Source organism: Rhinoraja longicauda, chromosome 19 (assembly GCF_053455715.1).
Source record: "Rhinoraja longicauda isolate Sanriku21f chromosome 19, sRhiLon1.1, whole genome shotgun sequence".
Taxonomy (NCBI): domain Eukaryota; kingdom Metazoa; phylum Chordata; class Chondrichthyes; order Rajiformes; family Arhynchobatidae; genus Rhinoraja; species Rhinoraja longicauda.
In genome coordinates this window covers 33,732,302-33,758,990 of record NC_135971.1, presented here as the reverse complement: position 1 = coordinate 33,758,990, position 26,689 = coordinate 33,732,302, and positions in this window count along the sequence as shown.

Genomic DNA, 26,689 nt, shown 5'->3' with positions numbered 1-26,689 from the left:
GTGTGGGACAGCGTCCAGACTTCCGGCCCGCCGCTCCATGCCCGTGCTTCCACCAGACAAACTCCGCATCGCCCGGGAAGAGTTCCGCACCATGGAAGCCATGGGAATTGTCCTTCGCTCCGACACCCCATGGGCTTCCCCGCTCTACATGGTCCCTAAGGCGAGCGGAAGCTGGCGGCCTTGTGGGATTATCGGCGGCTCAACGACGCGACGACCGCGGACCGGTATCCCGTCCCCCACATACAGGACTTTAGCGCGCACTTGGCAGGGGCCAAATTCTTCTCTAAAGTGGACTTGGTGCGGGGATACCATCAGATCCCGGTCCACCCGGATGACTTGCCCAAGACGGCAATAATCACTCCATTCGGCCTTTTCGAATTTCTTCGGATGCCCTTCGGCCTTAAAAACGCCCTTTTCAGCGCCTCATGGAGTGGGTGTTCCGCGGCCTCGGGTTCGTGTTTGTGTACCTGGATGACATCCTTGTGGCTAGCCGCTCTCGACAGGAGCACATTGCACATCTCCGGCAGCTCTATCAGCGGCTCAACGACCACGGCCTGACCATCAACCTGGAGAAGTGCCGGTTTGGACTCACGTCCATCGACTTCCTGTGACCCCACAGGGTGCAGTTCCATTCCCGGAAAAGGTGGATGCCGTCCGCCAGTTCCCACGGCCTTCTACTGTGCGTGGTCTGCAGGAGTTCGTGGGGATGGTCGCATTCTACCACCGGTTTGTGCCCACTGTGGCCCGAATAACGCGGCCATTGGCGGGTCGGCGGAAGGCCGTAGAGTGGCACGACTAGGCCGTGCCCGCTTTCGACGGTGCGAAGGAGGCCCTCGCACGGGCGACGATGCTGGTACACCCGCAGGAGGAGGCCCCGACCGCACTGACGGTGGACGTCTCCGGAGCATTTCACGGACGGGTGTTGGCGGCCCCTGGCTTTTTTCACCAAGCATCTCAACAACACCCAAAGACAGTACAGCGCGTTCGACCGGGAACTCCTCGCCTTGTACCTGGCGGTACGACACTTCCGTTACTTCCTGGAGGGTCGACCCTTTACGGCCTCTACCGACCACGGGCCCCTCACGTTCGCCTTTGCCAAGGTGTCCGACCCGTGGTCCGCTCGGCAGCAGCGCCAATTGGCGTTCGTGTCGGAGTTCACCACCTCCATCCGCTACATTGAGGGGAAGGAGAACCGTGTCGCCGATGTGCTGTCCCGCCCCGCCATCAATGCCGTCCTGGAAGTGGCCCCGGGCATCGATTACTCCGCCCTGGCAGTGGCTCAGCTGGAAGACAGCGAGATGTCTGCCTACCGGACTGCCATCTCTGGACTGCGGCTGGAGGACGTGCCGTTTGGTCCAGTGGAGGCAACGTTACTGTGCGATGTATCGTCTGGTCAGCCACGGCCCATCGTCCCTGCCGCCTGGCGCCGAAGAGTTTTCTACGTCATCCACGGGCTGGCGCACCCTTCCAGCCGGGCGATGACAGCTTTAGTGGCCGCCCGTTTCATGTGACACGGCCTGAGCAAGCAGGCTGGTCACTGGGCCCGGTCCTGTATTCCATTCCAGATGGTCAAGATCCATCCAGGAGTTCGGGGTACCGCGCCGGCGGTTTGACCACATCCACGTGGACATCGTGGGCCCACTTCCCCCGTCCCGCGGCGTCACCCAGCTCCTCACGGTGGTATACTGCTTCACGCGGTGGCCGGAGGTCATTCTGCTGGCTGACAAGGTGGGATGGGGGATGTGGGGGGGGGGGGGTGGGTCACTAAAACTGGCGAAATCAATGTTCATCGCCTTGGGTTGTAAGCTACCCAGGATCATATCTCGGATTTCCGAGTCTTGAAAATGTCCCAGTAAAAGCCCAGCACATTGACCTTGGTTCAAAGGACGGGTGAGAAAAAGTCGTCCCCCCTCCACCCCCCCCCCCTCTCTACATATTATTTTTTTCACACCAAGCATTCCTCCACCGAGAGATAGTTAGAATTGATTAATTTATCAGGGGGTGAAAAGATGTTTGTTCAGGAGCTTGTGATTAATGTCATTGTTACGGTTCGTCCTTAAATCCACTGGAGGATTGGCGCTGATATAAATGGGTATCCCAGCGGCGCTCCTTGCTCCATTGTGTCACCGAGTTCGCTGTCTCCACTACGACTATTCCACGATGGGGCGGGCTCTGATTCTGTACGTGAAGGAGATTTCTTATCCAATTCTGGCGGTGTTTGGCTTCCCTGGTAAGTCCGGCCACGTTGATCAACGCGTTGCTGCTCAGTCCCAATGTTACCGATGATTTACCTTTCTGCCACGGTATCCCCAATGCTTCTTCCACTCTCTGCCTGCCGTTTGCACTCTACAATTTCGCTGGTCTTTCTGAAATGAAACTGCAGACGTTCTCGTCCCAGCAGCCAAGGGAATAGTTTCAAAATGCACAGTGCTGGAATACCTCAGCGGTTCAGGCACTTTCTACTCCCGCTCTCTCTTTTTCTCTCTGTGTCTCTATTTTATCTTTTCTCTCCCTCGCTCGGTCTCGGTCTATCTCCCTCTGTGTCTCTGGTTCTCTTTCCATCTTTCTCTATCTGCCTCTGCGCATACATTCGCCATGTTTTGCCTCTCTCTCTCTCTCTCTCTCTCTCTCTCTCTCTCTCTCTCTCTCTCTCTCTCTCTCTCTCTCTCTCTCTCTCTCTCTCTCTCTCTCTCTCTCTCTCTCTCTCTCTCTCTCTCTCTCTATATATATATATATATATATATATATATATGTATATATATATATATATCTTTCTCACTGTGTGTTTCTCTCGGTCTCTTTTTACCTTCCTCTTTCTTATCCCTGCTTCTGCCAGTCTCCCTGTAGTCCCTACAGTCTCCCTGTATGTCTATTTTCATCTCGTCTCTTTATGTCACTATCTCTCTATTTCTAACTCAGTTTCACTCTATCTTTCTGTCTGCATTTCTCGCCTTTTCTCTCTTGTCTCTCTCTTATGTGCAAAGATTTGCCATTTGTTGCCATTCAGCGAGTTATTCTCTCACTCGGCACCTCCCCATTTCGCTCCCATTCTAAGGGGTCCTCGCCACAATGCCCACAGCAGTGTTCCCACCAACGCTCATTCTTCTCTGCCAGTTAAACAACGTTCGATTCAACTTTCAGGAGGTCCGCCGAATAAACATTTTCCTGAAATATTAAATCCCGCCTCTCTCTCTCCACCGATGTTGCCATTTTACTGTTCATTTTTTAAAAATTTATTATTATTTTTTTTTAAATATTTTTTATTTTTGAAAAGCATATGTACAGATAGAAATAAGAAAAAACACATTTGTTACAAAGTTCTTACATAGCTTCAATTTTAATTTTTTGAAGAGAGAAAGTAAAAAAAAAAAAAAAAAACTATAAACTTGGGGAGAGAGAGTAAGAGGGTTAAAAAAAAGGGATCTAACAATAAAAATTAAAGGGAGTAGATCCGGGAGACCATAACCACAGTTGTACATCCAACCCCTAACTCAAGTTTCAACTTTTAATTTAAATTTTTTATTTTAGTCCTGTGCCAAACCCATTTACTTTTCTAATAAATGGAGACCATATTTTTAAAAACAACTCAGGTTTGTCGATTATTTTTTCCAAATGCAGGGTCTCTGTCATTTCCGTAGTCCACATTTTAATTGTGGGGGTTATTGGTTTTTTCCAAAATTTAAGTATCAATTTTTTCGCAGTTATTAGACTGTAATCAAGAAAATGTACCTGACTTACTGTAAAATTTGTAGTATGTTCTGATAATCCTAATATAATTAATTTTGGGTCCATATCTAATTTTTTATTAATGACTTTAGAAACTATTTTAAAAATCTCCAACCAGAAGTTTTGCATTTTTATACAAGTTACGAAAATATGAGTTAAATTAGCTTCTTGAAATTGACATTCCGAATTTATTAAGCATTCCGAATTTATTAAATCTCATAACTCAATTTGGTTCATTTTCAGGTTATAGAATTAACTGGTATAAAAGTGAAATTATGCCAATAATGGAGCATAATCCGGCCATACTTCAACAATTTCCTTTTAAAATTGCCTATGAAAAGTTTAAATATCTTGGAATTTACGTGACTAGGAAATATACTTCTTTATTTAAATTAAATTTTCCTCCTTTACTCACTAAATTACACAGAAATATCCAATTTTGGAAAACACTTCCTATATCATTAGTTGGTCGTAGTAATGCTATAAAGATGATCTTTCTTCCACAACTACTATACTTATTTCAAGCAATTCCGATCTATCTTCCAAAAAAGTTTTTTTTAAAAATTGATTCAATTGTTACTAATTTTATTTGGGACTACAAGACTCATAGAATAAATAAAAGACATCTATGTAAGTCTAAAATTAATGGAGGAATTGCTTTACCTAACTTTTTATTTTATTATTGGGCGGTTAATATTAAAAATATAACCTGCTGGTTGGATGATTCTGATCAACAACCGGATTGGTTAAAGATGGAGAAAGAGGATTGTTTACCATTCGATATTGGTGCGATCCTCTTAGCTCCAATAAATTTAAATAAAAAAACATATGGAGGTAATCCCATTATACACAGTGTTATCCGTACCTGGAAACAATTAAAGCTCACGTTAAAATTGAGTAAATTATCTGTTTTCCTTCCTATTGCGAATAATCCCTCTTTTAAACCGTCTGTCTTAGATAGAGGATTTGCTCAATGGAAAAGTTATGGAATTAAAAGGGTGGGAGATCTTTATCATAAGGGAACTTTTCTTTCTTTTCAGGATTTACAGCAGAAGTACGGATTACATGTTAATAATTATTTTAGATATTTACAACTTAGAGATTATGTAAAATCACACATGCAAGAATATAAGTTTAGAGGTCCAGAAACACTTGATGTATGCCTGAATCGACATTATAACTCAAATAAATTAATATCCTTTATTTACAATACTCTCCTTGACACTGACATTCCGTCATCAGAATCTTATAGACGAGCATGGGAGGACGAATTGAATCAATTTATAATGCAAGATATATGGGATGAAAGCTTACAACATATACATCAATGTTCATTGAATACTAGACATTCCTTAATACAATTTAAAATAATACATAGATTACATTATTCGAAGACGAAATTAAATAGGATTTTTCCTTTACTGTTCATTTTGACTCACCATGTAACCGGTAACCAACAACTACGCGTTGTAAGAACTTTAGTTTAGTTTCGAGATGCAACATCGACCCACTGTACATCAATCATCTATTCACACTATGTTTATGCCATCTCACTTTCACATGCACTCACGTGTCTGGCGCTGTGCGGCAGAAACTCTACGAGCTGCGCCACTGTGCCGCTCTTTTAACAACAAGAACAATATTTTTGACCCTAATGCTGCCGTTTGGGTCAGGTACTGGGGCAGACTCATTCCGTGGACAAAGAAACACTGTACCAAAGTGCAGTGAAAAGCTTTGTGTTGCACGCTATCCAAACAGAGCATATAATACTGTACGCAAACAGTAGGGGGCGCGGTGGCGCAGCGGTAGAGTTGCTGCCTCACAGCGCCGGAGATCCAGGTTCAATTCCGACTACGGCTGATGTCAAGTCAAGTCAAGTCAAGTCAAGTCAAATTTATTTGTCACATACACATACTCGATGTGCAGTGAAATGAAAGTGGCAATGCCTGCGGGTTGTGCACAAAAAGAATTACAGTTACAGCATATAAATAAAGTTAATAAGTTACTAAACATAGCACAAAAAGTGTCGACAAAAATTTAGTCTCTGGGGTTATCAAAGTTGACAGTCCTGATGGCCTGTGGGAAGAAGCTCCGTCTCATCCTCTCCGTTTTCACAGCGTGACAGCGGAGGCGTTTGCCTGACCGTAGCATCTGGAACAGTCCGTTACTGGGGTGGCAGGGGTCCCTCATGATCTTGCTTGCTCTGGATCTGCACCTCCTGATGTATAGGTCCTGCAGGGGGACGATTGTAGTTCCCATGGTGCGTTCTGCCGAACGCACTACTCTCTGCAGGGCCATCCTGTCCTGGGCAGAGCTGTTCCCAAACCAGACTGTAATGTTGCCGGACAGGATGCTCTCTACAGCCCCAGAGTAGAAGCAATGAAGGATCCTCAGCGACACTCTGAATTTCCTCAGATGTCTAAGGTGGTAAAGGCGCTGCTTAGCCTTACCCACGCTGCTTAGCTGTCTGTACGGAGTTTGTACGTTCTCCCCGTGACCGCGCGGGTTTTCTCCGAGATCTTGGATTTCCTCCCACACTCCACAGACGGACTGGTATGTAGGTTAATTGGCTTGGTAAATGTAAAAAATATCCTGATAGTGTTAAGTAGTGTGCTAAGCTGATAGTGTTAATATGCGGGATCGCTGGTTGGCGCGGACCAGGTGGGCCGAAGGGCCTGTGTCCGCAATGTATCTCCCAACTAAACTGAAGAAATACAATCAAGCGAAACCCAAGTACAACAGGTCGAGCAACGTGTTCTACTGTTTTTGCATCCCATTCACTAATGAACGAACTGTCTTTCTTTTTGGTTGCCTCGGCGACACATCTGCATTGAGGGCCTCGCACTCAACGCAGACACATTAGTTCTATTATATAGGTCGCTCTGTTTAAATAATTTTACAGAAGTGTTCTGTGCTTCCTCTAGCGAACATACTGACGGCTGCGATCCTGTGCCGGGGAAAGTGTGGTCTCACCAAAGGAATCACGCGTTACATGGTGGCGATGGCAATGTCCGGTCTGCTGGTGGTCATCTTTCACGTGTTGCTGCAAGGAATCTACGGTTACTACAACCCGAACTCTTTCCTCTCCCTCAGCGCAGTTTGTCCTTCCGACGTTTACCTGCGGATCGTCACCCTGGACTACTCCGTCTGGTTAACCGTATATTTTACCTTTGACCGCTTTGTCAACATTTGCTGCCCGAAGCTGAGGCTCACATACTGCACGGATCGGACGGCCGTCACGGTCATTGTGTCCTTGTGCGCGCTGAGTTGCATCAAGTACATCCCCTTTCAGTTCATGTACGAGCCACTCTTCACCAGGGACAATGTGAACTGGGGGTGCCGGCCCAAAGCCGCCTATCTGACCTCCATCTGGTGGGTCATGTTCTCCTGGATATGCAGCATCTCTCTCTCCTTCCTCCCTTTCCTTCTCATCCTATTCTTCAACGGACTGACGGTCAGGAACGTCGTCGCGGCCAGCAGGGTCCGCCGGCGGCTGAAAGGGCGGGAAGGCAATGACACTGAGACGGAGAATCGACGTAAATCCATCGTTTTACTCTTCACTGTGTCCGGCGTCTATATACTGCTGTGGACAACAGAAACTGTGACCTTCGTCTGCACTCGAGTCACTGTCAGTGGCGCCGATGGAAATCATATGAGTCCTTCATATATCGCTTATGAGGTGGGTGTCCTCCTTATGTATGTCAACTCCTGCGCCAACACGTGTATCTACGGAATGACACAGAAAAAATTCAGAGAGGAGGTGAAGAACGCGATTAGCCATGTAACCCGGCTTTTGAGTAATCTCCTGAAACTGGTGCGGATGTAACACGAGGTCTGGCGATTATAACGTCGCCGTTGTCTCTATTCCTTCACATAACCGCAGCTCCTAACTTCAACAGAAAGTGACTCAATGAGCACGAGTCATCACAGAATCAGAGCCCTTTATACCGTGATTGTCACCTGCTGACTCTTGTTTTAACCTGCGCCGAAAACTCGTCTCAGTTCATCTAATGGTCAAATATATTCCATATATTATCTGCCGATTCCGCAGCCGCTCGTCTGCGGAGCGGAAGTGTCTGGAATATCCCTCATTCCTCCTCAAAGTATATCTGCTTTGAAGACATTCTTATTCCTGAGCACTGTGCCGAAATAAAACCTGTGATGACTTCAGAAAGCGAAGCGGTGTACAGTCCCGGTACACATCTATTCTACATTGGCGGCGGCGCTGTGGAAACAGGTGAAAGCTTCAACTTCTTCGGAGTAAATATCGGCAGCTATTTGCCCTGGACTAGTCATACCCATGTAATGTCCAAAAAAAGCATAGCCACGCCTCTACTTCCCAAGAAAGCTCAGGATGTTCGGCATGTCTCCAACGCCTCTCGCCAACATCTAGATACACCTCAGACAGCATTTTCACAGGATGCATCAAAGCATGTTCCGGGAACAGCTCCATCTAAGGCAGCAAGGAATTGCAGAGACGTTGCCCAGACCGTCACGCAAAAAAGAACAACCTACCTTCCATTGACTCCATTTATGCTTCACGCTACCTCGGCAAGGACACCAATTATGATGAAGGACGTGTCTCACTCCGATCACTCGCTCTTCTCCCCGCTCCCATCACGCAAGAGGTACAGAAGTGTGAAAGCGCACAGCCCCAGACTCAGGGACAGTTTCTTTCCAGCTGTTATAAAGTAAATGAACCATCCTCCGGCAGGGCGATCCTGACCCACCACTAACCTCATTGAGGACCCTCACACCACCTTTAATCGGACTTTACCGGACTTTATCTCACACTAAACGTTATTCCTTTTATCCTGTACCTGTACATTTTTGACGATTTGGTTATAACGATGTATAGTCCTTTCACTGACTGGATAGCAAGCAAAACTAAACTAGACCTTTCGTATTCCTTTCAAAGCCAGTCAAATGCGCCTCCTCTTTATTATACTATTTTAAAAAAGGAAACATAAATATCCCGTGAATCTTGTTTACCTGGAACCCACCTGTTTGTTCCATGTTTACCGATTGTGTATTGTAGTGAAATAGAAATATTGGCACAGGGCGACACGGTAGCGCAGCGGTAGAGTTGCTGCTTTACAGCGAATGCAGCGCCGGAGACTCAGGTTCGATCCTGACTACGGGTGCTGCACTGTAAGGAGTTTGTACGTCCTCCCCGTGACCTGCGTGGGTTTTCTCCGAGATCTTCGGTTTCCTCCCACACTCCAAAGACGTACAGGTATGTAGGTTAATTGGCTGGGTAAAATGTAAAAATTGTCCCTAGTGGGTGTAGGATAGTGTTAATGTACGGGGATCGCTGGGCGGCACGGACTTGGAGGGCCGAAAAGGCCTGTTTCCGGCTGTATATATATATGATACGATATGATTAATCTTTAGATAAAGTGTACTCCGTGGTAGAATACAAAGCTGTTGGAATTAAACAAACCGAATCTCAAAACGAGCCCCATCTCTTTTCGATTTACATCCCATGTAATCCATTCTGGGCGCTCCCAGCACGCCGCGGCCTACGGCGGGAAGCCGCCGAGCCGGTTAGCGGTTGTGGGATCCGGTGTACCGTTATCGGCAAGGAGGAAGCCGCCGGCCGCAGGACCAGCCGCTAGACCGGTAGGAGAGGCAACCGGGTTCTGGCCTATTGTGCACTTTAGGTCGGCTGCGAGAGGCGCCCCTTTGGGCACAAAGGTGGACGGGCGAGGAGAGGGATATCGCATCCTGGATGCCGATGGGTGAAGGCTCGCAGCAGCCTGGGGATCGCCTGGATCGGGCACCGCTCATCAGAACTAGAGGGACTGGACTTTAAAAATGACGCCAAAACATGGCACCTCTTTCTCGCGGGATCAGTATACTATTTCTTCAGACCTGCTGATCCAGGATGTGCTTCGGTATGTTAATACTGTACTGGAATGTATGTAAAAAACGGATTTTACTGTGGGTTTGCACATGTGACAATAAAAACACTATGGCACATTTTTTCCGTCTGAAGAAAGGTTCGGATTCGAAAGTACTGTCCTTCCTCTACATATACCACGGTACCACGGTATCCCTTCTCTTACTCGAGTTCTGCCAACTTGTAGTGCTATTTGTCTGTGCGTGTCCTTATTCTTCCCTTTTAATCTTTTTTCAAATTAGGTTTGCTGCGATCACAGCACCTTTGTAAATCAGTTATACCATCCCTCTGCAGTGTGGGAACCTTCCTCCGAGCACACGGGGGATTGCTTTAATGACCCTGTACTGGTCCCATCCTTTCCAGCCATGCAGTAATCTGAAACAATTAATTCAGCGCCATTTCTCAAATTCCACTCCAGCTATTCCCCATTTCTACCCACACAGTCTGCCGTGTGCCATCGGCGTCAAATCAGTGAGAAATCACTTCATTATCCAGTCTCCCTAGCATGTGCCAGCAAAACAACATTGTTCAGTTCAGTTTAGTTTATTGTCTCGTGAAACGAAGTACAGTGAAAAGCTTTAGTTGTGTGCTAACCAGTCAGTGGAAAGACAAGACATGATTACAATCGAGCCATTTATAGTTTACAGATACATGATAAGGTAACAACGTTTAGTGCAAGGTAAATCCAGTAAAGACCGATCAAAGATAGTCTGAGGGTCACCAATGAGGTAGATAGTAGTTGAGGACCAAAGGTAATAGAGCAGAGCAAGATAGACCACTCGACCCTAAAAATCGTAGTAGGTCATGGCGCCAATTTAGTCGGCAGAAACTTGCAGAAACATTTAAAAAGAAAAATAACAAAAATGTGTGAATTGAGAGATGAGATATATTCTGCATTTTTATGGTATCACACATACTGTTCCCCCAAAACACTGATTACACTGCGAAAGGCATCACGAAAGGCGGGTTTTGCTTACTAAAATGGCGGATGTCACGCTCCTTTGCGTACTGCACTTCAGTATAGGCAATTTCGACGGAGTAGTTGATCTTGCTCCTCTAGTATCTTTGTTCAGGACTGCTCTCCAGTTGTGGTCGGATGATTCGCTGCCTGATAACAGGGTAGAAACTGTTCCTGAATCTGGAGGTTTGCGTTTTCACACTTCTATAATAGTGCCCTTTCTACCCATGTCATTGGCGCAATTTGTTCTATTTGTCCATCCCAAAATTGATGCTCTCTTATGTCCTGATAAAGTTCTATCTGCCAGTGGTCCTCTCAACTTAGCAGCTGATCCACGCACCTTTCTATCCTTCCATACTCTCTCCTTCGCTATCCAGTAGCCACCAATTTCCGCTCCACCAGTAGGTCCACCAACGTTCACATCCAAGCCATTTATGTAACTAATACAACAATGCTCCCATTGCCCCTTGCAGTACTCCGTTGATACTCCAGTCAGAGTAACTGCTCCAGCAATGTCTTACTTTGCTCCCCATAAAACCTCGGATAGATCTATTTATATTCACCGTTATATCTGATTCAACTGAAATCAGCTCCCTCTTAATTCAGGACTTTAATTCAAAAACTACACTTATCCTTTCTGATAACCATCTTTAAACATACAGAATTGTGGTCATTGTTCCCAAAGTGTTCCCAATTGACATTTGGGACCACCTGCCCAATCTCCTACAAAGTGTGGAGTACTGGTCTCTCGAAGGACTCTCCGTTTAATGACCATATATGAATCTATTAGATTCTGCCCTATTTCAGCGCCTTGCACGAAAGCAAGCCCTCGCTATCAGAGAAGTGTAAAACCACTCACTACTATCACCCTAGTGCTTTTACACCGTTCTGCGATTTATGTGCATATGATCCTTCAATTAGTGCTGAATATTGGGTGGCTTACAGCATAACCCGTGCATATTAGACCCAGGGAGCATTTAAATTAGTGAAATACACAGACATCCCCAAAAAAGGTGCACAAAATGTACATGTAAAATAAGGTACATTTCAAACAACGGGCATGACCACCAAAATTAAAATCTTCTGTTCTCAGCATATCCCGAACTAAATCTTAATAATAGGCGACACGGTGGCGCAGCGGTAGAATAGCTGCCTTACAGTGAATGCAGCGCCAGATACCCGGGTACGATCTCGACTACGGGTGCTGTCTGTATGGAGTTTGTACGTTGTCCCCATGACCTGCATGGGTTTTCTCCGAGATCTTCGGCTTCGTCATGTCGTCACATACATTGCAGGCTGAAGGGCCTGTTCATGTGCTGTAGTGTAGTATGTACTAAGTCTAAGAAGCTGGTTGATTGTTCAGGAATATTTCCATCTTGCCCAAAGTTTGTTCCAGGGAGAATGCCTTATTTCAAGCTTAGCGTGAATGGCAGTTAGTGGCCACACACTCATTTCACCCCTGCCATCGGGAAAAAGTTACAGGAGCCTGAAAACTGCATCGTCCAGGTTCAGGAACAGCTTCGTCCCTGCAGCCATTCGAATTAAACACTACAACCTCAAATAAGCGCTGAAGTACAGAGACTATTATTGTTACTATAGCACTATTATTGGAGTTTTTTTTGTGTGTACGTGTGTATGCTATATATATGTATGTATTAGTGAGTATGTGTATATCTACACACACTGCACTTTTTATTTCTCTCTCGTTTATTACATTGCTTACAGTGTACTATGTTTACATATTCTGTTGTGCTGCTGCAAGAAATAATTTCATTGTCCTATCTGGAACACACAGGTATGACAATGTCTTGACTCTCGACTCTCTGCTTATGGAGAATGAGAGCAGGTCTGCACATCAGCATAGTTAATGAATTGAAGTAACTGCAATATACTCCTTGTTTTTCACCAATCACACTGCTCACCTAAGTGGGCTGTTGATTGATTTATTGCCCAGATGCATCATGGAAACAGCCCCTTTAGCCCACTGTGTCCATGCCAACCATCAGTTACACTACTTCTATGTTATCTCCCCTTCGTATCCATACCCTACACAATAAGGGCCATTTTATTATCTACGAACTGCATGTCTTTAGAATACTTGAAGAAACCGGAGGAAACCCACACAGTCACAGGGTGAACGTGCAACCTCCACACAGTCAGCACCCAAGGTCATGGTTGATCCTGGGTCTCTGGCACTGGGAGGCAGAGGCTCCACCACCTGCACCACTGTGCACCATCACACATTTTTGTCCATTCATTTGTATATTCTGTAATCAGCATCTGATTTTGAATTTAACATCAAACCAGGAGAAATATCTTAACACATGAACTATAATTTTGAAAAAAAGGACAGAAATTTAAGCTGTCGAAAGAAAATAAAAGAAAAATAGGTTTGCATAGTAACTATTTAATTAGCTTAAAACATGCAGCCTTGTTGACCTTTATTTGCGCGGTAACAGATGTGAAATGAATCAACATTTACTTTGGGTTATGGATGTGAAGAATCGATTATTTATAAATGTCATGTACAGTTAAATTATGGTAAAGAAGAAACAACTAATTTTTGCAAGCAATTATCAATTAAAATTAACTGAAATGGAACAGGCAGTTCTAAAGAGGCATATATTTTGAATTGATTGTATTATAAAATGATTGTTACCAAACTTGAAAGCGACGAATGCAACTAATATTATGCAGTTATTGATAAATCTGTTCATAGTTTACGTTCAATTGATGTATAGTTCCTTCACGTGCAGACATAGGTATTTTGAATGACAAATGAAACAGTCACTTGGCAAGATTTTCAGTTAATTTTGCACCAGTCACCAAATTGGATAACATGAGCAAACGCAAGGGAGAAATTAATTTGTAGATTTATTCGTTCATGTCAAATTTCAAAGCCTTCCTTTGAAATTAATATGCTAAGCTATGAGGAGGATTTTGTAGCCAGTTAAAAGTGGACATTGGTAGGTTATCAGAATGAACTCAGAATTTACAAATGAAATATGGAGAAATGTGATGTTTAGTTTTGTTTAGAGATACAGCGTGTAAACAATCCATTCCGATCACGATCAACCATACACTAGTTCTATCCTACACACTAGGGACAATTTAGAGGCCAACCTACAAACCTGCATGTCATTGAATTCTGGTAGGAAACTGGAGCACTCATGCGGTCATGGGGAGAGTGTACAAACTCCATACACACAGCACCTGTAGTCAGAACTGAACTTGGCTCTCTGGCGCTGTAAAGCAGCAACTCTACCATTGCGCCATTGTGCGGCCAGTGATTCATTTGGACAAAATGTAGTTTAAGTTGCAGGTGATTTATTGAATGATACAGCATGGAAACAGGCCCTTCGGCCCATAGAGTTCTTGCCGACTTGTGATCACCCGTTCACGCAAGCTTAGGAACATAGTAACCACAATATCAAACGTTCTAAAAGCCTTTTACACATTAACTTTTTATAATTGGCTTCAAAGCCTCTTCTAACTAGCCTGTGAAATCTCCTTCACATTAACTTCTTATAATTTGCTTAGAAACCTGTAGATTTGCTGATCTTTTATCAGCATTCCAGAATTTTGTGTATATTTAAGTTGAGAAAAATAGGAATAAATGAAGATGGCTAAGCTCAGTGTTAATTGGCCAAAAAGATGGGTAGTGAGGGCAAGTTTAACGCATCAGAATGTGGTTGGGATGTTTGGCTCAGGAATGTTTGCAGATAGGGACATCGACATACTAAAACTGTCGTTTGTTTGTTTGTTTGTTCCTGAACTACAGCCAAAACGTTACACGATAGCATGACAATTTTAGGCCCACCCTACTCACCGTCATCCCTTTGGTGCTAATGGAAGAAGTTTCATTGAAATCGGTGTTATATTTTTTAAGTTATTCACATTTTAAAGTTTAAATCTATCTCATCGGGAGGGAGGGGGAGGGGGTGGGGTGGAGGGGGAGGGGGAGAGGGTGCTGCACCAATGCATGAGAGATTTGGGCCCCAACAGGTCCACTTGGTCTTAGAAATCTAAAGATGGAGTTTACAGGTGGAGACAATGTTGGAACGACTTATCAGACTCACTGATTAACACTGATAACCCCTGGAGAAGGGCAGTTTCAAATGTCTCCCCATAAAGGTTGGCCGCGCGTTCACCAAATAAACCTATATATGCAAGTGGACTATTTGCAATGAATCAATGTTGCAGCCCGTTAAGAAGAAAGGATAGAGTTTCTCCGTGAACTTGTCCGTGAAAGTGTACAGATGTGACATGTAATCGGCATTGTACAGTGTCACCTGGCCAGCCTCATAGTTCAGGTAGACGCCCAATCTCTGGGGTTTGACTGGAACAGGGAGGGCAGTACGTGGTGAAGACATAGTGGTATATTCCTCTCCCAGACGCCACAATACCCAGGCTCCGGATTTCTGCTCCGGTGTGAACTCCACTTTCCTCGGTACCGATGCCTTTACCACTCCCACACTCCACATGGTGTTCCTTCCGACCTCTACCTCCCAGTAGTGGCTCCCAGTGTTGAAGCCCTGAGAAGCCAGGACACCGTGCCACTGCACAAATCGCTCTGGTCTGTCAGGGACCATCTGTTTAGCACCGAGTCTGATGGCTGTCAGGTCACTGGACAGGATGAGTCTCGGATGCGCAGTGTTCGGATTCAGCTTTAGTTTGATTGGGACTGAAGGGGAGAAAAAAGTCTGCATGGTGAATTCACACGATTTGCCAATCAAACATTTTGACACATTGCTCCCCCTCTCTCCATTCGTAACAAGGACAGAGTCCCCCTTGTCCTCGCCTTCCATCCCATCAGCCATCGCATACAACATATAATCCTCCAACATTTTCGCCACCTCCATCAGGATCCCACTGCTGGCCACATCTTCCCATCTCCACCCCTTTCTGCTTTCTACAGAGACCGTTCCCTCCAAAACTCCCTGGTCAGCTCGTTCCTTCCCACCCAAACCACTCCCTCCCCAGGTACTTTCCCCAGCAACTGCAGGAGATGCAACACCTGTCCATTTACCTTCCCCCTCGACTCCATCCAAGGACCCAAACAGTCTTTCCAGGTAAGGCAGAGGTTCACCTGTACCTCTGAGGATGTAACTAGGATAATTGACAGGGGAGAGCCGGTGGATGTGGTATACCTTGACTTTCAGAAAGCCTTTGACAAGGTCCCACATAGGAGACTAGTGGGCAAAATTAGAGCACATGGTATTGGGGGTAGGATACTGACAATGTGATCATGGATCGAAAATTGGTTGGCAGACAGAAAGCAAAGAGTGGGGATAAATGGGTCCCTTTCAGAATGGCAGGCAGTATCTAGTGGGGTACCGCAAGGCTCGGTGCTGGGACCGCAGCTGTTTACAATATACATTAATGACTTGGATGAAGGGATTAAAAGTACCATTAGCAAATTTGCAGATGACACAAAGCTGGGTGGCAGTGTGAACTGTGAGGAAGATGCTATGAGGTTGCAGGGTGACTTGGACAGGTTGTGTGAGTGGGCGGATGCATGGCAGGCGCAGTTTAATGTGGATAAGTGTGAGGTTACCCACTTTGGTGGTATCAATAGGAAGGCAGATTATTATCTGAATGGTGTCAAGTTAGGAAAAGGGGACGTACAACGAGATCTGGGTGTTCTAGTGTATCAGTCACTGAAAGAAAGCATGCAGGTACAGCAGGCAGTGAAGAAAGCCAATGGAATGTTGGCCTTCATAACAAGAGGAGTTGAGTATAGGAGCAAAGAGGTCCTTCTGCAGTTGTACAGGGCCCTAGTGAGACCGCACCTGGAGTACTGTGTGCAGTTTTGGTCTCCAAATTTGAGGAAGGATATTCTTGCCATTGAGGGCGTGCAGCGTAGGTTTACTAAGTTAATTCCCGGAATGGCGGGACTGTCATATGTTGAAAGACTGGAGTGACTAGGCTTGTATACATTGGAATTTAGAAGGAAGAGAGGGGATCTTATCGAAACATATAAGATTATTAAGGGTTTGGACATGTTAGAGGCAGGAAACATATTCCCAATGTTGGGGGAAGTCCAGAACCAGGGGCCACAGTTTAAGAATAAGGGGTAGGCCATTTAGAACGGAGATGAGGAAAAACCTTTTCAGTCAGAGAGTTGTAAATCTGTGGAATTATCTGGCTCAGAAGGCAGTGGTGACCAATTCTCTGAATGCATTCAAGAGAGAGCTAGATGGAGCTCTTAAGGATAGTGGAGTCAGGGGGTATGGGGAGAAGGCAGGAACGGGGTACTGATTGAGAATGATCAGCCATGATCACATTGAATGGTGGTGCTGGCTCGAAGGGCCGAATGGCCTCCTCCTGCACCTATTGTCTATTGCATTTTTCGTGGTCATCTTCATATAGGCCAGATATTCCAAATTATTCCAAAATTCCAAATTATGAAATTCCAAATTCTAAATTCCAAATTATGAACTGAATTTAAATGACACAGTTTCCATCGTGTGATATGAAGCTGATAGCAGCAATGCTTAAACTGATGGAAGGCAGAGATAAGGTAGACATTCACAACCTTTTTTCCCCAGGGTGAAAATGTTGTGGACCACAGGACGTGGCTTTAAGGTGAGAGCGATGAAGTTAAAAAAATATGTACGGGGCATGTTTTTTTTAACACAGAGGATGCCTGGAGCATGTTGCTGGATGAGATGGTGGAGGGAGACACCATAGTGTCTTTTAGAGAGGTGCATAGATATGCAGAGAATGGAGGTATAGGTTTCAGGTAGAGGAGATTAGTTTATCTTGGCTTCATTGTCGGCATGGGCATTGTGGGCCAAAGGGTCTGCTCCTGCAATGTACTGAACTCTTTAAACTGTTAGTTCAGGCCCCAGGATTACCAGCCGTGTTACATATCTGGTGTATCGCTACTGAACCTGTGGGCTGGCCTGGCCCAAATGTGTAGGAAGAACATGCAGGGGTTAATTCACACTGAACATAGACACAAGAAGCTGGAGTAACCCAGTGGGTCTGGCAGCATCTCTGGATAAAAGGAATAGGTGACGTTTCAGGGCGAAACCGTTCTTCAGACTGGAACAAATGTGTCAATTTTTCCTCACAACTCTATCAAAATCTTTTCCATATTTCAAACACCATAATTCCTCGACTCTACTGGAAGATAAGTTTACCTGGATTAATTAGCTTCAGCATCCGTTTCCACAGGCTGAACTGAAAGGGGCCGCTGAAATCATCTTGACTGAGGTCAATGGAAACTCTGGCGGGTCTTTGGAACTGCATGTTTTCACACCTGTGTTGGAAATAAAAAGTATCGCTGAGATGCAAAAGTAGAATGATACACCAAATCTTTGTTCTCACTTTATATACTTGTCAGCACTGCCCTCAACTTCTGACTTTTCAGAGACTACTATCCAAGACTTAGGTCATAGGGAAATATGAACAACATAGATAAGAAATATATAAATCAAGCTATTCTATGTGTTGATTGGGGATAGTTATTGACCAAGGAGGAATTTTCAGTTGGTTTTTATAGTATTCTGCAAGGGCTACCTCAGAAAGCAAATGGAGACCTCAACCAAAAGACAACACTTCTGGTAGTATTGAACTCCCCGTACTGCATCCCAAATCACGGACTTTCCACTCAGCACTTAAATTCCATGCTTCATGTATCTTGTGTTTTATGTTGTATTTTGCTGGCAGACCAATTTCTCTCCTGGGATAAGTAAAGTTCTATCGTATTGTATCATATCTCATCCCTTGCACATGAGACATTGGTTTTTATTATCCATTGCTGGTAGCTTAACAGCCACCAGCTATTAACCTTCTCCATGTTTAGGTATGAAAAAAGGAAAAGATTGGTTTGTCGTGAGTCCAAATCGAGCGATGTTATCAAAAGACTTTATTCTTGGTAAAAACCGTGACAAGACGCAACGCACTTACTTTGGACACACACTACTTAACTAGCTAATATAATCTAATCTAATCTCTCCAGTTTGGCGCCAGACACACCTATACCTCGCGCTCCCGCACCAAGTGACCCGTTAGCCCAACCGAGGGTTCGAGGCCCCCCCCCCCCCGCTAATCCGTATGTCCTTACATGACCACCCCCAGAACTCTCGAAACCATACCTCACGGGTGCCCGGACCTCCCTCCCGGAACGCGTACGGAGGGGGGAAACCGACACCGCCAATGTGACGGGAGGCGGGGAGGGCGCCGCCGCCGTAGGCGATGCGGGGGCCACGGAAGCGGAGGGTGTAGGTGACGGAGAGCGCTTGATCGGCAACGGCGGCCCGGGCCCAACCATAGGCGGCGGGGGCCCGAGAGGTGGCAAACAAGGCGCCGCTGGCGGGACCAGTGGGGCGGCCACAGGCCGGCCCCTGCGCGGAGGCTGGGCCACCGACACAGGGAGGTCCTGGTCCAAATGGGCTGGCTTGAGCCGGGATACCGAAACGAGCTCCTGGCGATTGCCCACCTGCAAGGTGAAGATGACAGCCCCTCTTTTAAGCACCTGGAACGGGCCCTGATAAACCGGCCGAAGAGGGGGGCGGTGGGAATCATTCCGAAGGAACACGAAACCGCAATCCCGCAAGTCCGACGGGACGTGGACCGCCGCACTTCCGTGCCTGGAGGTCGGGACTGGAGCCAGAGAACCCACCCGTGCCCGGAGGGAACCCAACACCGACGTGACGGGCGGCGGCAAGGCGGGGGCGGAGGAGAGAATGTCACCCGGCACCCGCAGGGGAGAACCGTAGACGAGCTCGGCCGAGGACGTGCCTAGCTCGGCCTTTGGGGCCGTACAAATGCCGAGGAGGACCCAAGGCAGCTGGTCAGCCCAATCGTGGCCGGTCAGTCGGGCACAGAGGGACGCCTTCAGCTGCCGATGGAAACGCTCCACTGGGGATGGTACCATTGGGGATGGTAGGCGGTGGTCTGCTGTAAACGACACCTATACAACTGTGCCCGCGCGGCCCAGAGGGAGGAGGTGAACTGGGCTCCCCGATCTGTGGTGATGATAGCCGGGACGCCGAAACGGGCCACCCAATGCAACGCCAGGGCCCGTGCACAGGAGGCCGCCGAGGTGTCCGTCAATAGGAGCGCCTCCGGCCAACGTGTAAACCGATCCACCACCGTCAGGAGATGAGTATAACCCCTGGAATAGGGCAATGGACCCACCAAATCCACGTGGATGTGGAAAAAACGGACTGGGGGAACGTCGAATCTCTGGTATGGGGGCTGGACATGGCGATGAACTTTGGAGGTCTGGCACGGAATGCAGGCACGTGCCCAGGCTGCCACCTGCTTCCGCAGGCCGTGCCAGACAAACCGGGCGGCCACCATGGCTAAAGTCGCCCTGATGGACGGATGAGCCAGGCCATGAATGGCCTCAAAAACCTTACGCCGCAGGGCGGCAGGCACCACCGGGCGAGGGCGTGGAAGGGAAACGTCACACCATAACTTGGTACCTGTGGGGCCACACGCCACCTGTTCCAAACGCAGTCCCGAGGCTGTGGAGGCGTACACCCCGGCAGTTCCTTCCAGGCGCTGAGCCTCCGCTAGCTCCTGGAAATCCACCTGTCCGCCTACCACGGCTACGGAGGGAATGGCCGGCCGGGACAGGGCATCAGCAACAGCATTCAGCCTGCCCGCAATATGACGGACATTGGTGGTAAACTCCGAAATCAGGGTGAGGTGCCGCTGCTGGCGAGCCGACCACGGATCAGAAACCTTAGCAAAAGCGAATGTCAGAGGTTTGTGATCCGTGTAGGCCACGAAAGAGCGGCCCTCCAAAAAATAACGGAAGTGGCGGACTGCTAAATAGAGGGCCAGGAGCTCCCTATCAAACGCACTATACTTGAGCTCGGCTCGAGAGAGCTGCCGCTGAAAAACGCTAGGGGCTGCCAGTGACCGTCGACCTGCTGCTCCAAAACCCCACCCACCGCCACATCTGAGGCGTCGAGCGTCAGAGCCGTGGGGGCGGAGGAGCGCGGGTGTACCAGCATGGTGGCGTTGGCGAGGGCCTGTTTGACCATGACAAAAGCCGTCTCTGCAGCTGCGGACCATACCAACTCAGCGGGGTTACCCGCGAGGCATTGAAAAAGGGGACGCATGACCCGAGCTGCTGCAGGCACGAACCGATGATAAAAGTTCACCATGCCCACGAATTCCTGCAAGCCCTTGATGGTAGTAGGGCGTGGGAAAGAGCGGACCGCGTTCACCTTAGCGGGCAAAGGAGTGGCACCGGCCGGAGTAACCGGCGACCCAAAAAATCCACCGCTGACAGGCCGAATTGGCATTTGGACGGATGGAGAATCAGGCCGTGGTCTTGCAGCCTCTGGAACACCGTGCGGAGGTGGACCAAGTGTTCCTGGACAGAACGGCTGGCAATCAAAATATCATCGAGGTAAACAAACACGAACGGCAACCCTCGACCCACCCGGTCCATCAGACGCTGGAATGCCTGAGCTGCATTTTTAAGGCCGAAAGGCATACGCAACCACTCAAACAACCCGAACGGAGTAATGGTAGCTGTCTTTGGAATGTCCGGCGGGTGGACCGGGATCTGATGTTATCCCCGCACTAAATCGATTTTTGAAAAAATTGTAGCCCCCTCCAGGCTGGCTGAGAAGTCCTGTATGTGCGGAATCGGGTAGCGGTCCGGCCGTGTTGCCGCGTTGAGTCGACGGAAATCCCCACATGGTCTCCACCCCCCAGATGCTTTGGAAACCATATGCAAGGGGGAGGCCCACGGACTACTCGAAGGACGAACAATTCCCAGCCTCTCTAAGTTTAGGAACTCCTCTCGAGCCATGGCCAGCTTGTCGGGTGGGAGGCGCCGTGCCCGGGCAAAAACCGGCGGCCCCTCGGTCGGGATGAAATGAACGACCCCATGCTTCTCGGAAGGTGCATCGGAACATCCTCTCCCACCCTCACACCCCTTGCAGCTCCCTCTGCTCCCCGTCTAACTCCATCTCCCCTCCTCACCCCCCCCTCCGCAACTCCCTCCCCCCCTCTAACTCCCTCCCCCTACCTCACCATCAACCCCCGTCAACCCCCTCAACACCACCCCCTTCACCAACTCCCTCCCCACCCGCTCCCATCCAAGTCCCACTCCAAACCCCGCCCCCGGTCAATCCCCCGCAATCTCCTCCTCTCTCCCCACCTCACTCCCTCTTAACTCCCCCCAGCCCCCAGCCCCCGACACATCTAACTCCACCCTCTTCACAGTTACCTCCCCATTCTCGCCGCCTCCTCTCCCCGGCCTCCTCTCCCACCCGCTTCTCCCCTACCTGCCGGGGGAGTGGGGCAGAGGAGAGAGGGAGCGGGCGTGGAGTGGGGGGCAAGAGAAGAGAGGGAGGGGGAAAGGAGGGAAAGAGGGGGAGATGGGGAAGAGGAGGGGGAGGGGTAAAAGGAGGAGCAGAGCGGGGAGGGATGGGGACAGGGAGGGAGGATGCGGGAGAGGACGGGGTGGAAGGGGGCAGAGGAGGGAGGGAGAAAAAGGTGGCTATGTGCCGTGTCTGGGTCACTGTGCCTGTGATGCTGCAGCAAGCAATGCCGTTGGACCTGTACCTCTCCCCACCTGTGGCAGCGACAATAACCTTCAACACCTTCAACTTGGATAAGCCGCGGTTTATTATTTGGTTTCCACGGCACGGTAGCGCAGCGGTAGAGTTGCTGCTTTACAGCGAATGCAGCGCCGGAGACTCAGGTTCGATCCTGACTACGGGTGCTGCACTGTAAGGAGTTTGTACGTTCTCCCCGTGACCTGCGTGGGTTTTCTCCGAGATCTTCGGTTTCCTCCCACACTCCAAAGACGTACAGGTATGTAGGTTAATTGGCTGGGTAAATGTAAAAATTGTCCCTAGTGGGTGTAGGATAGTGTTAATGTGCGGGGATCGCTGGGCGGCACGGACTTGGAGGGCCGAAAAGGCCTGTTTCCGGCTGTATATATATGATATGATATGATAAAAGGCCCCAAGAGTCATCGGAAACATTTCTCCAGAACCTTTCTCCATCGGGCGCAGCGGTCGTGTTACTGCCTGACAAAGCCAGCGGATTCAATCCCGACTACAGGTGCTCGCTGTGCGGAGTTTGTTCGTTCTCCCCGTGAACTAAGTGGATTTTCTCCGGGTCCGGTTTCCTCCCACACTCCAAAAACGTACAGGTTTGTATGTTAATTGGCTTGGTATAAATGTAAATTGTCCCCAGTGTGTGTAGGATCGTGTTAGTGTGCGGGGAGCGCTGGTCGGTGCGGACTTGCTACATCGAAGGGCCTGTTTCCGCACTCTAAACTAAACTAAACTAAACTAAACTCAACCAAAGGCCATTGGTTAAAGGCCAGGGATAAGAGGTGAGAGGAGATAAGGTTCTTGAACCAACCTACACAACCCAGATATTATCTCAGTAATGGACGTAGACAGCCATGTCTTCGCTACCAGTGGATTGGTTTATTGTCCAAGTTATGTTTTTGATCTTATTCTTTTTTCTTTCAGAAATATTATATGTAATTAGTGTAGAATCTGATTTGGTGTGTTGTTTTTGTCGATGGGTATGTGAACAAGGTTTTATTGTACCTCTATCCCTCTCTTCACCACCCCACACCTGCCCCAGCCTGTCCTCCGTCACAACCCACCCCCTCCCCTCTCCCACCACCCCATCCCTGCCTCTCATTCTACTCCCCCTTTCACTGCCCCCTACCTTTCACCGTGTACCCCACCCCCCTCCACTCCGCGCCGTCCCCCACGGGAGGAGTCCGGTTTATTATCGTCACGGGTACTGAGGTACAGTGAATAGTTTGTGTGTGTGTGTGTGTGTGTGTGTGTGTGTGTGCTCTCCAGTCAATGAAAAAACTACACTCATGAATATAATCAAACTGTGCACGGTGCAGATACAGGCTAAAGACAACAGCTCCTACAGAATCCCCCCCCCCTTCTCCCCATTGCCCACTCCCCCTCTGCCCACTCCCCTGCCACCTCACCTATTCCCGTCCCCCTTTGACCCTCCGCCGCCTCATACCTTATCCCCTCTCTCCTCTCCCACCTTGCCCCCCCCCCCCCTCACCCCATGTCCTGTCTATCCCACACCATTGATTCCTCTACCACATTTATCGTCATCCTTGCCTTCGGTCTCTCCTCCCCCTCACTCCCTCCCCTCCTCCTCTCCCCTTCCCCCACACACCACCCTTCGCTCCCCCTCTCCCTCAACCTCCCCCCCTTCCTCTCTCCCCTCCCCTTTACCCTCCTCCACTCCCCTCTCACTCCCCACTCCCCCTCCCCTTCCTCCCCTCCCTCTACACTCTCCCTCTCCCCCTCCCTACCTCACATCCCTCTTCTTCCCCCTCCCCCTCCCCTCCCCCTTTCCCATCTTCCCTCTCCCCCACTCCTCCTCCCCTTACCCCCTCCCTCTCCCTCCCCCTCTCTCCTTTCCCTCCCCCTCTCTCCTTTCCCTCCCCCTCTCCCCGCTAACCCTCCCCTCTCCCCTCTCTTTCCCCCTCTCCCCTCATCCTCCCCTCTCCTCCCCCCTCTACCTCCCCCTCTCACCTCCCCCTCTCACCTCCCCCCTCTCCCTCTCACCGTTCCCTGTCCCCTCCCCCCTCCCCTCCCCTTCTCCCCTTCTCCCCTCCCACATGCCCCCGCCCAGTCTCCCTTCCCCATCCCCATCCCGCTCTCCCTTCCCCTCTCCCTCTCCCCCTCCCGTCCCCCTTTCCCCATCACCCCTCCCACTCTCCGTCTCCCCTGCCCCTCCCCCTCTCCACTCCCCTCCCCCTCCCCTCGCCCTCTCCTCTCCCTCCCCCTCCCCCTCTCTCATCCGCCTATCCCCTCCCCCTCCCCCTCTCCCCTCCCCCTCCCCTCTCCCCTCCCTCCTTCCCCTCCCCCTCCCTCTCCCCTCCCCTCCCCCTCTCCATAACCCCTCCCCTCCCCCTCTCCCCTCCCACCCCACTCCCCCCTTCCCTCTCCCCTCCCCCTCTCCCGCCCCCCTCTCTCCTCCCTCCTATACCCCTCCCATCCCTCCACCCACCCTTCCCTCCCTCTCACTCCCCTCCCCCCCCTCTCCTCCCCTCTCCTCTCCCCCCCTTCTCCTCTCCCACCCCCTCCCATCCCCTCTCCCCTCCGCTCGCCCTCCCCCTCTCCCCCTCTCCTCACCCACCCCCCTCTCCCTCTCTCCCTCTCCCATCCCCCTTGCTCCTCTCCCATCCCCCTCTTCATCCCCCTCTCCCCTCCTTTCCCCCTCCCCCTCTCCCCTCCCCCTCCCTCAGCCTCTCTCCCCTCTCCCTCTCCCATTCCCTCTCCCCTCCCCCTCTCTCCTCCCACTCCCTCTCCCCTCCCCTCCCCTACCCTACCCCTCTCCCTCTCCCCATCCCCCCCTCCACTCCCACTCCCCCTACCCTACCCCTGTCCCATTCCCCTCTCCCCTCCCTTCCCCCTCTCCCCTCCCTTCCCTCTCTCCCCTCCCTTCCCCCTCTCACCTCCCCAATCCCCTCCGCACCCCCCTCACATCTGCTCTCGCCTTCCCCTTCCTCCCCCTCCCCTATCCCCTGCCCTCTACCCTGTTCCCTCACCACCTCCCTCTCCCTCTCCCCTCTCCCCTCCCCCGTCTCCCCTCTCCCTCTCCCTCTCCCTCTCCCTCTCCCTCTCCCTCTCCCTCTCCCTCTCCCTCTCCCTCTCCCTCTCCCTCTCCCTCTCCCTCTCCTCTCCCTCTCCCTCTCCCTCTCCCTCTCCCTCTCCCTCTCCCTCTCCCTCTCCCTCTCCCTCTCCCTCTCCCTCTCCCGCTCTCCCCTCCCGCTCTCCCCTCCCCCTCTCCCCACACCCTTCCCCTCTTCCCCTCCCCTCCCCCTCCCCTCTCATCTCCCCTCCCTCCTATCCCCCTCCCCCTCCACCCTCCCACCCCCTCCCCTCCCCCTCTCCCCTCCCCCTCCTCCTCTGCCAACCCCCTCTCCCCTCCCCCTCTCCTCTCCAACCCCCTCCCCCCTCTCCTCTCCCACCACCCTCTCCCCTCCGCTCCCCTCTCCCCTCCCCCTCCACTTCCACCTCTCCCCCCTCTCCTCTCCCACCCCCTCTCCCCTCCCCTTCTCCCATCCCACTCGCTCCTCTCCTTTCCCCCTCTTCATCCCCCCCTCTCCTCTCCCTTCCCCTCCCCCTCTCCCCCTCCCTCTCCCCTCACCCTCTCCCTCCCCCTCCCCCTCTCTCCTCCCCCTCACACTCTCCCCTCTCCCCTCCCTCTCCCCCTCCCCCATCTCCCTTCCCCCTCTCCCCCTCCCTATCTCCCCTCCCTTCCACCTCTACCCTCCCCCTCCCCCTCTCTCGTCTCTCACCCCCTCCCCTCCCCATACCCCCGCCCCTCTGCTCTCCCCTTTCCCTCCTCCCCTCCCCTCTCCCTCTCCCCTCCCCTTCTCCCTTCCACCTCTACCCTTCTCCTCCCCGTCTCCCTCCCCCTCTCTCCTCCTCCACCTCCCCTCCCCCTCTCCCCCCACTCTCCCCTCCCCCTCTCCCCCCACTCTCCCCTCCCCCTCCCCTCCCCTTCTCCCACCCCCTCCCCTCCCCCTCTCTCCCCTCCCCCCTCCCCTCCCCTCCCCCTCTCTCCCCTCTCTCCCCTCTCCCCTCCCCTCCCCTTCTCCCATACTCCCCACTCCCCATCTCCCATTCCCCTCTCCCCCCCTCCCCTCCCCTCCCCCTCTCCCCTCCCCCTCTCCCCTCTCCCTCCACCCTCCCCCCACTCTCCCCTCCCCCTCTCCCCACCTCTCCCCTCCCCCTCTCCCCTCCCCCTCCCCCTCCCCATTCCCATCCCCTTCTCCCTTCGCCTCTACCCTCCCCCTCTCCCCCTCTCCCCTCCCCCTCCCTCTCTTCCCTCCCCCTCCCCATCTCGCCTCCCCCCATCCCTCTCCCCTCTCCCCTCTCCCCTCCCCTGCCCCTCTCCCCTTCCCCGTTCCCATCCCCTTCCCTTCGCCTCTCCCCTCCCCCTCTCCCCCTCTCCCCTCCCCCTCCCTCTCTTCCCTCCCCCTCCCCATCTCGCCTCCCCTCTCCCCTCTCCCCTCTCCCCTCTCCCCTCTCCCCTCCCCTGCCCCTCTCCCCTTCCCCGTTCCCATCCCCTTCTCCTTCGCCTCTACCCTCCCCCTCTACCCTCCCCCTTCT